Raw genomic sequence first — 13,073 nt, 5'->3', positions numbered from 1 at the left:
ACACTCAGAAATTTGAATTTAATATCTGGAAGTTATGATAGAGGAAGATTGAAGTATTTTGCTGTCAGTGGAAGATTGTTCTTACTGTGTGATGTTTAGTCTTATTTCTAACCAATTTACTTTTGCTGGTATGTTGAGAGTACCTTCAGGTGACTTAATAGTAAGTTGTAAATTAATCCCAAAGCTTTTTGTCACAATTTATTTTTTCAAGGTAGTTGAAAAAACCCCAGCCAAATACTTCTGTTTGTTAAATGTCTGTATTTGTTTACATAGTCACTTGTAACTCTACTTTAGAATCAGTTGTTGGTAAGATAGATAACACAGCCATAAGGAAGAAGGTTTTTTTGCAATTTGTATTTTTTATTTTAATAAGAAGCAAAAGTAACTTGGAAAAGTCAGGGTTTTTTTAAACAGTGTCAGAAATAATTTTTAGCCAGTGAAAGCTAATATACACAACATCTAAAAATGCATCAGTATACATACATAAGGACATTTCAGGAAAAAATGAAAATGCAAAATTACCTGACCATTGTAGTATTAAAAAAAAAAAAAAGTCTTCTACAACTAGTATAGAACTTGCAGTTTGTTTGGCAATATCAGAAGTTGCTAGTGAAACGTATGAGTCTGTCATCCTGGAACCAGAACTATTAGTGGTTACTTTAGACTTTCAGTAACTGAGGTGTTCCTTTAAAGACTGATGTGTAAGAGAAATAATTCCTGTTCATATGCTTTGAAGGGGAAAATGATGTTAAAAACCTGCTATTTAGCAGGGTATTGCCAAATACTGTCAATGGCATTTTGCTTTAGGAAGATTGTGTTGTCTAGGACTTAATCTAAATATGAAAGTTGTTCTTTCTTCTACAGCTGGGTGCATGTTGAGAGCTGTCTGACTTAAGTGGGATGTTGTCAATAGAGTAGTTTACCTACATGGATCTGATTGCAGGCCTGGGACATAACTGCAGTGCTTTAAGACAGAAAGATTTGAAGTACCAGTAATGGGATTGATTTTATATATAAAAGTTTTTCAGTGCAATAAAACTCAGATGTAATTAGGCTTAACACTAGTGGAGGACCATCTTTTTTCTAGTCAAGTATCTAAAATTAAGGGGTACACTCTTATGGTATTACTAAATTCATATAAAGAACTAAACCCGAATATTAACAGACTATTTAAAAAGTAGACAAAAAACTCAAGATAAATTACAAGAAAGTTGTAAAAAAAGATCCGCTATTATGAAAAAAAGGTGTAAAGAGACTCAGAATTGTTAAATAGAAACTGGCTGGTAATAGAAATCACGTGTGTCTATTTACCACTTCCCAGTGGAGATTAAGAACACATGAGAAGAAAAATAAGTTTAAAAAAAAAGACATTATTTGTAGGGTTTTCTGCTTATCGATATAGTAGCATTAAGACACTCACTAGAAAAATCCTGGATACATGAGGGAGATGCTGGTATCGAAACTGGACACCTGAGTTCCTGTAGGTGCTGGTCTTTCTTGCAGAGTTAGCACTGTGACAGTATCCCCAGAGCCTGAGCTCTATGCCCAATTGGAGGAGACATTGTTTTCTCTTTCTTGAGATTGCCCACCAGATGTACTGTACCCAGATGTGATCTGAATAAACTAACCATGACCAGTTTACTCTTAAAGAGCCTTGCCTCTTTAAGCCTTTGCCTCCTGCTTCCAGGCTGTTCCTGGTTAACTGCAGGTCCTGGGATGAATTAATTCTCGATCAATTTGCTGAAAATGGTGTGTTGTAATTTGAGCTGTGTAGATACAGAGAAAGTAATACTGCTCTATAAATAATAAGAATACCTCTACCAGATACCAAAACGCAGCAGTTTCAAAACTAAGATGCAGCCTTTGGGGTAAGTAGCAATATAATGTGGGAGAGGAAACAATGTCTACCAGCTTCTGATGAAACTTGAGAGAAGGTTTTGACAGATGAAATCAGATCCAACTTGGAAAGAACTGTAAAACTTAATACCTACCCTGTATTTCAGTTGTAAGCTCAATGCTGTATTTGTCCATTGTAACTTGTACCTCACTGGTGTAAGTCTTGGAGCTCAGTCTCTGTGTGACACAGTACAAATTCAGAAGGAAGTGCACTGTCTAGCACAACTCCCATCCCGCGCAGTGTCTGCTATACTTGGAAATAGCTTTTCTGTCTCTATAGTCCTTTGAAACTTTGGACCTATGGCATGTTATTTCTGTCTTTAGTGGTCCCTTCTATTGGTAACCCTGCACTTCTTTAAAGGAACACATTATTGAAGGATTGTTGGTATGTGGTCCAGTTCAGTTTTCACAGTTGTGGTACTCCATTCCTCTGCAGAGTGGTGGTTTTGCTATGCTGAAGCCTAGAATGCAACGGGACAAGACGGACAGGAATGCATTCTGCTGTGACAGAATGTAATGCCAGGAAAACTCAGGCTCAGGTCACTTTAGTTTGAAAGAGTAGGTCTGAAATGCCATTGAAGAGTTAGGAGGGATTCCATTCAACAATCTACCTTAAAACGTGTCCTTTACTGGAAGGACAACTAGCAGGACTATCTGTAAATCTCATACCTCAGAAAATAACTAGAACACGAAAAAACCTAACCATTCAGGAGAGGTATATCTTTTTGAATCTGAGGTACCTTCTTGTGTTTCAGTAATCTGTCTAAAATTTTAGTAGAATCTGGAAAGCCATGTTTTCTAAGTGCTAAACATCTACATGGTACTACAAAACCCAAGATAATTACAAGGTTTTGAATCAGACTTCTTAAACTTCGTAGAATTCAACTTCATTCTGAATTTCAGCCTTCATTTACAATTTGTTTAAGTCTTACCAGACAAGAACAAGAGTGTAGCTATCAGTCCTAGACACTGCACTCTTAATTTCTACATCCTGTATGGGTCCATTTGCTTAAGAATATTGGGTCATCTTTCCATAGGGCCACAGGCAGGACTGACAGGAAGTTGACCTGTGAGGTTTAGTGAGTCAGCATATAGTAGTTGAGATAGTTGCGTGACTTGAGTTCATCAAATAGAGAAAGGAGCCCTTGCCTAGTATAAAACCAGCAGTGGTTCGAGAAAACTGTTGGCTGGCATTGTGTCATCATCCTCCAGAAAGCACCTCCCTATTCTGACATGAGTGGCTACAAGAACACAAATTCTGCAGAGGGGGAGCAGGCTGTAGCAGTAGGTTTGGTCTACCCAGAAGCTGAGCCAACCTAATAGCTCATGGACATCGCCATAAGAAAACAAATCCTGCAAAAATACTGCTTCCCATATTGCAAGCTATATTGAGTCAAACTAGACACTGTGAGCAACAGAGCTCCATGGGTGGGAGCAGAGGAGGAGACGTAAGGCTCCCTTCAGCAGCTGCAAGTAGATTAATTCAGGGTGTCAAGCTTGCTGGACAACACAGGAGTTTGCTTTTGGCTATGTTTTGTGTAAAGTGTCTTGTCCGTAGCCCAGGATTCCAAGCCTTTAGAGGAGCACAAATGGTACCTGAGAGCATGTGAAATATCAAGGCATTTGTATAGTCTGCTGCATAAGTGTGATGGTGTCCAAGTGTAACTGTATGGAAGACAAATAATAGGTGGTGAAAGTGGATTTTAGGAGAGCATGTTTTCTGTTTTAAATGGGGAAGCAATTCTAAAAATACTGGTCTCTGCTTGAAACAACTCCACTACAGAAAGGTCAAAGAGAAATCTGTGGTACCTGGGTCCAGCTGTTAGCAGGGGAAACACTTGATTCCACTGGTCTGCTCCCACTCAGTAGAAGCTATTGATGGGATAAAGGCAGGCCTAGCAAACTCATGGGCAGCACAGCAGCCACAGCAGGAACGTGCCAGCTCCAGGCTCTTCATGCACTTCACTGGAGGTCTGAAACATGCTGCCTGGTAAGAGGAAGAAACTGTAAATAAGTAGCCTAACAACCCAGTCTGGGCACAAATCTAAAGGCTGTGACTCTTCACCGACACAGATGACTGATCTTCAAGGAATGGGGGCAACAGAAAGTCTGTCCAAGCTCTACATGCACCAGTATGTGAGGACAGACCTCTGGAACATTGTTTTCAACCTAGTCATTGTATTTATGAATATTTTTGAGTAATTGGGACAAAATAAGTCATGTTCCTTTTTAGTCAGAAATTCTTCCTTGTTTGTTATAGCTGTAACTCTCCCCAGGTGATGTATTTTTTGTATACTTTGCAAATTTTCAAATTCTCGGGAGACATTTAATATTTGACTGGTAAACAGGTTCTGTTCTTAATAATGTTAGAGAAAACTATTTCTGCTGGTTTTTCTTTCTTGTGTTAAACTATATCACTACAATAGGGAACAAAGTTTGGTGTTATTGCACAAGGGGTTTTTTTCCCCATTAATTTCATTATCTTGGTTTTAGTTGTGTAAAGAAAGAAATAAAGAGTATATTAGTTAAATCTTCCTTGTAAAATATGTGCGGTTTTTATTCAACTGGCAGCAAAGTCCATCTAAGTAAGAATTTTTTTCATTAACAGTATTTCTTTCTTACAAAGATGGAACAAAGTCATCTACTCTCCCGCCCCTTTGGGAAGAGGCACCAGGAAGAAGCAGATCAGTACATAGCTGAAAACTATGTAGCAGGCTAATCCTTTTTTCATTTCATTGCTCTTAAATGAGAAATACATGTCCTTTTTTTCAAGCTTCCTAAAAGTTACTGCCTTTGGGCCCCATCATTATCCTGTTTGTTTATGCTTAATTCTTGCCCTTCAAGGTCATCACAACAGATAAAATATAATTATAGAAATAATTGGGGGAAAAATTGTAGATCCTTCAGGTAAGGTTAGGAAAATTGTTCAGAGGAAGAGGCCGCATAACCATGACTTGCAGAATCAGTAATACAGCATCTAAGGATCTTCCTCCATAACCCATCACAAAATTGGAATGGAAGTAAATAAATAGACACATAGATAAAAGTATAAAGCCACCCGAATGGAAAAAAAAGTCTTGTGTATTTCTTGTCTTGTGTAATTCTTTCTCAAAATTTGGCATTTTATTTTTAATAGCACTGATATAAAAGTAGGCCAGTGAAATGAAAGAGACTAGCAAATTATATACATGCACATATGTTTGCTGAAAAATTGAAAACATAATAGCAGGAGTTACACATTCTGAAAGGAAATACTTCTGGAGGGAAGAAGTGACTTGCTTTTATGAATCTCAGTCTGAATTCCCATTCCCGAAACAAAAGCAAGCAAGACTCCGTGGCTCCCTCTAGGAGAAGGAAGTCTGGGGCTATAGTCCAAACCACATCCCGTGCTTTCTCTGGCAAGTCTCAGCTCCAGCAGCCAGAAGGCCACAGTGTGGTCTGAACAGTGAGAGATCAAATGAATGTAAGGTCATTTGGAAACATGTATGACAGTTTTGAATTCTTACATATCTTCAGGTGAGGGAGGGTTTTTTTTCTTAGGGGAAAAAAAAAAATCCCTGCCACGATCTTTGAAAAAGGAGTTGTGGGTAGCAGCCTACAGAAGAGGGCTGGACAGGAGATGGTATTACATGAGAACCTTCCCTGAGAGGTGTCTGATGCAAGGAATAACCTGACCTCTCAGGGATTCTCAGCATTTTGTTTTAATTGGTGCTAGGGGATTACAGACAGCCCGTGTCATCTTGATTTGGGGGCTTAAATGCCCCCAGGGTGCCTGGTCTACTCTCCCTGTGAAGAACCCCAGTTTCTGAAGAGAGTTCTGGCATGTTCAGAGTGGCATATAAAACTTCGGTGGTCTTTCCTAGCAGCATCATTGTATTAGAGTAGACAAAACCATTAAGAGGCACAGAACAAACTAGGTTTGTGCCTTTCTACTCACTAACTTTGAAAGAGGTGGAAAGGTCTAGGGTTTATTTCACATTTTTCTGTGTCTACATTTCTGCAAAGTCAAAATATAAAATTTGGACAAGACCTTGGTAACAGATGCATTCCCCTTAGCTCTTACCATCCTGCATTACCACAGGTAATACTCAAACTTCATCACAAATACCAAGGAAGAGAAAGCCGAGTGAGATACGAAATTCCAGTTCTGGTCATAGAAGAAAATTGTTTAGGGGGAGGGGGGAAGTTACTAATTAAAATTTATCTAAGAAATGCCTCAGTTAAAGAATCATCAATCTGTTTCAGCTTAAGTCTGAAAGAGGCACATTTGAGGCTGAAAATGATAATTAACACACTCATGGTGCTGACTTAAAACACCAGTGGATGCTTTTTAACTGCTAATTAACCTCTGGCTTCTATAAACATCCTTAAAAAATGCACATCTTTATCACCTTTATTGCAGCTCACTAGTAATCATATACTTCTCAAACAATGCTGCAGATCATTCCTGGTCCTTTTGACCTGTTTCAATTTCCAAATTACTGCACAACCTTCCCAGTCTAATGACACTTGCAAACATCTGCACGTGCTGCAGGTGTCCTTCCTATTCCTAAAAATTAATTAACAAAAGTTAATTATTTTTTAATGTATTGTTTCTCTCTCTTGTGTCAATTAATATTTGAGTTATTGAAGTGGATCATTGCTATTAGTTTGTTTTCACAAAGTTGGAAAATTCCAACTCCACTATCATCTTAATTACTTACAAATGAAGGATAAAATTCCTCCTTTTCTGTGGCAGAGCTCCAAAAGACATAATGGAGATGGGATGCCGTGGCAAGCCTGCGTTCCCTGTGCATTCCTCCAGTCTCAGCAGGACCACTCTGGCACCGGAGGCAAAGCGTGCATGCCATGCACAAGCATGACTGCAATTCCAGGACACAGAGCCCACTATATATTTTACTTTTTAATAGTAGTGCCAGATTTTCAGCAACACACCTTACATTTAAGCAAAGTGGTAATTGAGTATTCTGTCTGCTGCATAAAAACCAGAATTAGTTCATTCTCCTTTTCCTCTCCCAAAGAAGTAGTATTGCAATACTTTTTTCCCTAGCCTGGATTCCTACAGAAATTAAAAGGGGGTTGAGATCGTTATCTCTTCATATGTATAATAAATCTCTGTGTGTGCGCACGCACGTGTGCACACATAGGTGCAGGTACACACTTGCATGTTGTGCAAGAGAGAAGGAACAAGAACAAACAGTAGCCAGTTTTAACCACATCTGACAGAACAATAAAAGGCTGAAAATGCTACATTTCTATAAATTTCGTAAGAACAAGCTGCTAAGTAAAAGGGGACCCACCAAAGTTTGAGTTAAACCCTTATTAAACACCAAGAAAGCTGTGAAGATGGAAAGATGTTATGAATACCCACCCACAGGAAAAGCTGCAGTCAGAGCTTCCAGCTGTACAGACCTAGGAGAATCCAAACAAGATTTGCCAAAGGGAAACCAAGCCCCATCAGATCTGCCCCTCACAGGTCCGTGCTGGATTTCTAATCCATCGCTATCCAGCTTTGCATAGTCCACTTTTGCCCTTTAACTTTGGGGGGAAAAAAGACTGGTTTTTTTTCCCCCAGATTTCTCAAACCTGATGAGCTGAAACCCAGCATGAAAGAAAGGACCAGATTTTGTTCTTAAAGACCCCATGGGATACCCTCACAAGAATCTACATATGCAGCACACTAGACAAAGAGAAAACAGCATCTTCTGGGTCACAGCGGACCAGAGATAAAATTCATGCCCTGGCAGCCTGGAGTTTGATCTTAAGGTAGCAGGAACGAGTGCTGGTGAAAAGCCTCTCATCCCACTTTCTCCATCTGTCCATGGGTCTAACCATTCTTAAAAGTTTGGTGAGGGGCACACATCTTGAGCCTCTAAATGTTCCTGGTTGCTCTGTAATACAGCTGTGGTAACCGTGCAGAAGACACAGCTGAAGGAAGTTAAGTCAGGGTTCTTGGCATTGCTCACCCTTGTCAGTGCAGTGTAGGGCCCTCGGCTCTGCTGCTCTGCCAGAGACACTCCTGCCAGTGTCCTGCCAGTGTCACACCCCTCTGGCACCTAAATCCTAAAAGGAAACTCAGAGGTCCAAGCCCAGTATCAATGGACACACAATCTTCAAGATACCCCTTAGCCACTACAGTGCTTGTCTCAGTCACATTTCTCCCTCTTCATAGCTTGGGAGTGTTTGACAAGGTTTGTTTACTTCACCCCAGGGTTGTGTGTTCATCACCTGTCAGCAACACATCCAGTGACAAGCTCTGGCACTCCCAACATTCACAATCCCCTCTAGATGACTGCCTGACATTTTATGTTCTAGTCACAGTAACTCAGCTTTCATCTATCTCTCTCTTCTGCACTGTATACGTCAGACCCTCCTTTGCTAAGCATGCTTACATCTCTAAAAATACAGTCCAGGAACTTTCTATTCTTCATACTGTGTAACAAGGAAACTTGTCTCTCCAGCTCAGCAATCTCACTTGTAGGTGCTGAAGTAATCAGTGCACCTAGGCTGCCTTGGATGCCTGTGGCCATATCTAGCAGTGCTCTGATTCACTGTCCTTCATACCCCACACGAAGGAAAGATAATTAAAGGATTCAGCAGCCAAATTCTGCTATTCCCCTCTTTTCCCCAAAAAGATTAACTCCCGAAAAACAGAGGTGCCCATTCTTGTCACAGGGTGACAAAAGGTAAGTGTGTAGCATAGTTATTCTTGCTGCTACATGTTTGTGATCTTATCCTGAGATTTTTTAATGAACTTTTTTTTTAAGCTTTTGTTGCTACGAGAATAATAATGACCTAGCAAGGCAATAAGAATCTCCAAGGCTTGGAGCAATAAAGTCTTCTAAACTCTTAACTACTCTAAACTCTTACAGTCATCTAAACTAGCTACCTTTTGCAATTTTATGGGAATATAAATACCCATTCTATTCAGTACGTTATACCTGCCATTCCCTGTTTTTTCTAATCTGAAATAAACTAGGTGAGTAGCCTTCTTTTTGTGCTTTGTCATTCATTACTTAAAGATATAGGGAAGAAGTTAAAGCGTGTTTGTTAAATAAGTAAATATTTAACAAGTTGACTCCGATTTTAACAGCCTAAGGGAAACAGTGTTATAAAACCTTAGAAAGTTGGCAGTACTCATTGTTTTTTTACATGACACTCAAGTTCATCATTGGAGCCATTTTATTTCCTGGATGAATTACACCATTTCTATAGTAGGACAATTCAACATAAACATCTATAATAAAATAAGTCAATTAAATCGGCAAGTTATTTCTAGTCCAGAGGGAGAGAGCTGCCTTTTTCTTATTTACTGTTCCCTAAAGAGTTAAGGCCCCAGAGCAGTAGGATTCTGCAGAAACTCAAAGCTAAACACACACTTGATTTCTGAGATTCTGGGACCCAGACCCTTGCAGTTCTGTTGTAATTCACATCTGGAAGTCAGCAAACATTTCCTTATTCCCATGATTTTCAGGCAATGGAGGAGGCAGGCTGGGAAGCAGATATCTAAAGGCCACAGGAAAAAAAAATAGAACAAAACTGAAAACCCACAACAAGTTTTAGGGGTTTACAAATTATCTGTGAAACTTTGTAATCTGCCCCCAAACTTTCCATGGGGAGAAGAAACTTATTGGTCAAAGTCAGAATAAAGGACCTCAAATTTTGGCTTCAGTAAACTGTGAGTTAGATACCACTTTTATCAAATAGAAATCAATAGGAATTAAAGTATGTTAAGGGTTTCGGGGCAGAGAGGCAGCCACTCTCTCATCAAAAATGAGTGGCAACCAACATGTCAGTGAGCTGATGGTCCTTTCTCCCATTTCCTCATTGGGTTGTCCACCATTTATCCACATTTGCTACGTGGTCATCAGTACGAGGGTTATAAACAGAGACTTCACAGAGAACAGAAGTGGCTGTATCCTAAGTGAAAAAGCCTCACCCTACCCAGTATCTTGTGTTTAATTCAACTCCCCATTCCAACCTGTGCCAGACCATTTAGGGTATATTAACCAAGTCTGAGAACTCCCAACTAGTGACTACGCAAAGTAATTTCATTGCTGCAGCTAATCTACAAAGACAAATATTTTTGTGTTTACACTGTGAGAAACAAAATATCCTTATCTATCAATAAAAAACATTTGCTCTTTGTTGGATACCAACACTGTTCAACTCCAAAACTGTTTGAAATCCTGCCTTGTTTCTAATCTAACTCAGCGGTGCCCATAATAGAAGGAAATCAGAGAACTCCCTCTGATACCACTCTACCTCTCTGCTTGAGGACTCAAACCATTGAGGATGTTCTCCTCATAAAATCTTTTTTGATCGTGGAAGAGATTATCCCCATTTCACAGACATGGGTGAGATGTGCAAGAGCATCAAGAGCCTTGCCAGAGGTTACATGTGAAGTCTCACAGCAAAACCAAGAAATAAATTCCCATCTTTTTAAATCCCAGTCCATCCTCCATTTCACCATCTTTCTATCTCAAAGAAGAATGGCTCAACATTCTTCCTTGTCTTCTCTTCTGACTAAGAATCTAATTTGACTAGTTCTGTTCTTTGGAAAACATTTTTCCTTCCTCTTGTAGATTTTCCACAGACCTTCACAGCTTGCAAAGTGCTGCCACACAGCATCGCTTGGCATTCCTGGATGTAGCAGACCAGCTGCAAACACAGCTCCCAAGTTCAACCAGCCCAGGTTCTGCCTGTACCATGCACCTGTAGTTATGCAGAAGGAGAACAACTTGAGGCATTAATGGTGAGAGAGGCTCTGAATTCAGCAGCATCTCAGTGTCCTCTTGGGTACCTCAAAGCCTGAGCCTGAAATCCTGCAAAGCCCCCACAGATCCTGCTGTTGCCTGGACCATGCTCTCTGCTTTGGACCACTTTGCACATGCTTGCGTGTATGAAGTGCCTCTTTACAGCCCCATGGCATTAGAGCCAACTTGAGATTTTCAGCCTGGATGTTAATAGAGGCCGTTCCCATCATTTTGTCAGTTAGTCCTACTGTCAAGGTACTGGCTGAAGATAAATTAGATCTGGTTTTCCACCTTTTTATTTAAGGTTGTCCTGTACTTAATAAAACACCAAAACTAATTTTTCCAAGCCCACCACCTCTGCAACATTAGTAGCTGTTTCCTTGTGGGATGGTGCTCCTCTCTCAGTCATTTCTGTATGGTTTTCAAGCCTTGCCACTCACCCATCTAAGCTGTTAGGAAGGAACAGGAATGTCCTATTCTCTCTGACATTTACCTGTATTTTTTTGGAGTAGGAAGAGACCATCGAAGAATATCATGCAGAGTCTCAAGCAGTTCCCAAATTGATTCCTCAAGGCTCAGGCTGGTGAGAGGGCAGCACGACTCAGAGGCACAGCCCAGCAGAATTTGTGGAGAAACCTTTGACCAGCAACATACTACTTGAAAAGCCTTTCTCCTTCAGACACATTCATGCCTTGAATCACTCACTACCAAATATAGAATGTATTCTTTAAAAGATACTACTTTCCCCACATGAGGTATCTAAAACTGTTGGAAAAAGCAAAGCTGAAAAATACAATACCCCCGGCCATATATGAGACATGATTAAATCAAAATGCCCCCACAGGCTGACCTGGTGGCCATACAGACCTTCCCTTCACTTTTCCCTGGTTGGCATATGAGATACACCCAGGCTCCCAGGGGTGCTGAGGCATTCCCACTCTGCCGGCTGTGTGACAGACCACGCAGGCACGCCTCGCCCCAGCAGCCTGTCCGCATCTAGGATGGGGCATTCAGCAGGATCCTTGTTAATAACAGGAAGATATTAAAAGTAACCAAAACAAAGATGTAACATGCTCTTGTCAAGAGGCACCAGCTGTTTCACAGTTGCTGCTCCCGCTGCCATCTTATCTGGCCATTACAAAAACGGTCTGTCTCAACATTTGGTCTCTGTCACACAGAAAATTGTCAGCTCCTCTCCCAGGGCTCCAGTCCCAGGCACCCAGTGCTCCCTTGGCCCCTGGCTGTTCTGTCCTGTTGCTCTGTGGCTGCTCCTGCAATGCCAGCCCTGCAAGCCATGGGCAAGGCAGCAGCACATGCTTTAGGCACACACTCACTCATAGAAGCCCAGAGAGAGCCATATGTTTTTACATTTGAAGTGCAATCATGATATTAAAAAAAAAACAATTTGCATGGTTTACGTAACATATCCTTTAATCAGGAAATGTAGTTCCGAGGAAAAGGTAATGGACGAGTAGGAGAAGGATAAAGTTCCTCCTACTACCTTTTAACCCCTTTCTTGCTGAATATGCTTCCTTTTTCCATCCCAGGAAGCAGACTCGCATTTTAGGGGCAGTTCTTACTCCAGAAAACATTTTAGTTTCCTTCACACAAAGAAGAAGAAAATGTTTCTGATTCAGTGCTTACACTGGGTAGTTGTTTTAGTCCCCAACACTGTGCCCAACAGGACCAGGGCAGTGATTGTCCCCTTGTACTTGACACTGGCCACATCTCAAAATCTGTGTTCAGTCTTGGGCCCCTCACTACAAGAAAGACATTGAGGTGCTGGAGCGTGTCCAAAAAAAGGCAATGAAGATGCTGAAGGGTCTAGAGAGTATGTCCTATGAGGAGCAGCTTGAGGGATCTGGGAGTGTTTAGCCTGGAAAAAAGGAGGCTCAAAGAGGACCTCGTGACTCTGCACTACCAGAAAGGAGAGAGTAGCTGAGTGGGATTCAGCCTCTTCTCCCAAGTAACAAGTAATAGAACAAGAGGAAACAGCTTGAAGTTGCACCAGGGGAGGTTTAGATTGGACATTAGGGAAAATCTCTTCACTGAAAGGGTTATCAAGCATTGAAATAGGCTGCCCAGAGAAGTGGTGGGGGCACCCTCCCTGGAGGGATTTAAAAGCCATATAGATGTGATGCTTAGGGACATGGTTTAGTGGTATACTCAGCAGCGGTGGGTCAATGGCTGGACTTGATGATCTTAAAAAACTTTCTCAACCTAATAATTCTATGAATCTAAAAAAGGAGGAATAACTCTCCCTCTCTGTTTATTTTTCACTTTTACCCAACCTCTCGTCTACTTCCCCTGTGGCTGATCTCATCTCTGTGTTTTTCTCACATACCTTGTGAAATTACTCACTCCATCCATCACCTGTGCAGTTGACATACATTTATTTCCATGCTGAAGTCCCAAATGAGC

General features: G+C 40.8%; 1 long non-coding RNA gene across 9 annotated transcripts in view; it reads right to left on the bottom strand.

Moving 5' to 3' along the window:
• Positions 1 to 540: 540 nt before the first annotated feature.
• LOC116446708 overlaps positions 541 to 13,073 on the bottom strand; it is a 31,487-nt gene continuing 18,954 nt past the window's right edge. For 3 of the 9 annotated variants that reach the window (XR_004241322.1, XR_004241323.1, XR_004241321.1), the window contains 2 exons: positions 10,495 to 10,611; positions 541 to 3,883 (listed from right to left, as the gene is read on the bottom strand). This is a non-coding gene — a long non-coding RNA (uncharacterized LOC116446708). Of the gene's footprint in view, positions 3,884 to 7,862; positions 9,403 to 10,494; positions 11,649 to 13,073 lie in introns of all 9 variants that reach the window. The other 6 variants (XR_004241317.1, XR_004241320.1, XR_004241316.1 and 3 more) reach the window with 6 other exon arrangements.

This window comes from Corvus moneduloides, chromosome 7 (assembly GCF_009650955.1).
Source record: "Corvus moneduloides isolate bCorMon1 chromosome 7, bCorMon1.pri, whole genome shotgun sequence".
NCBI lineage: Eukaryota > Metazoa > Chordata > Aves > Passeriformes > Corvidae > Corvus > Corvus moneduloides.
This window is presented reverse-complemented; position numbering and strand designations above follow the sequence as displayed.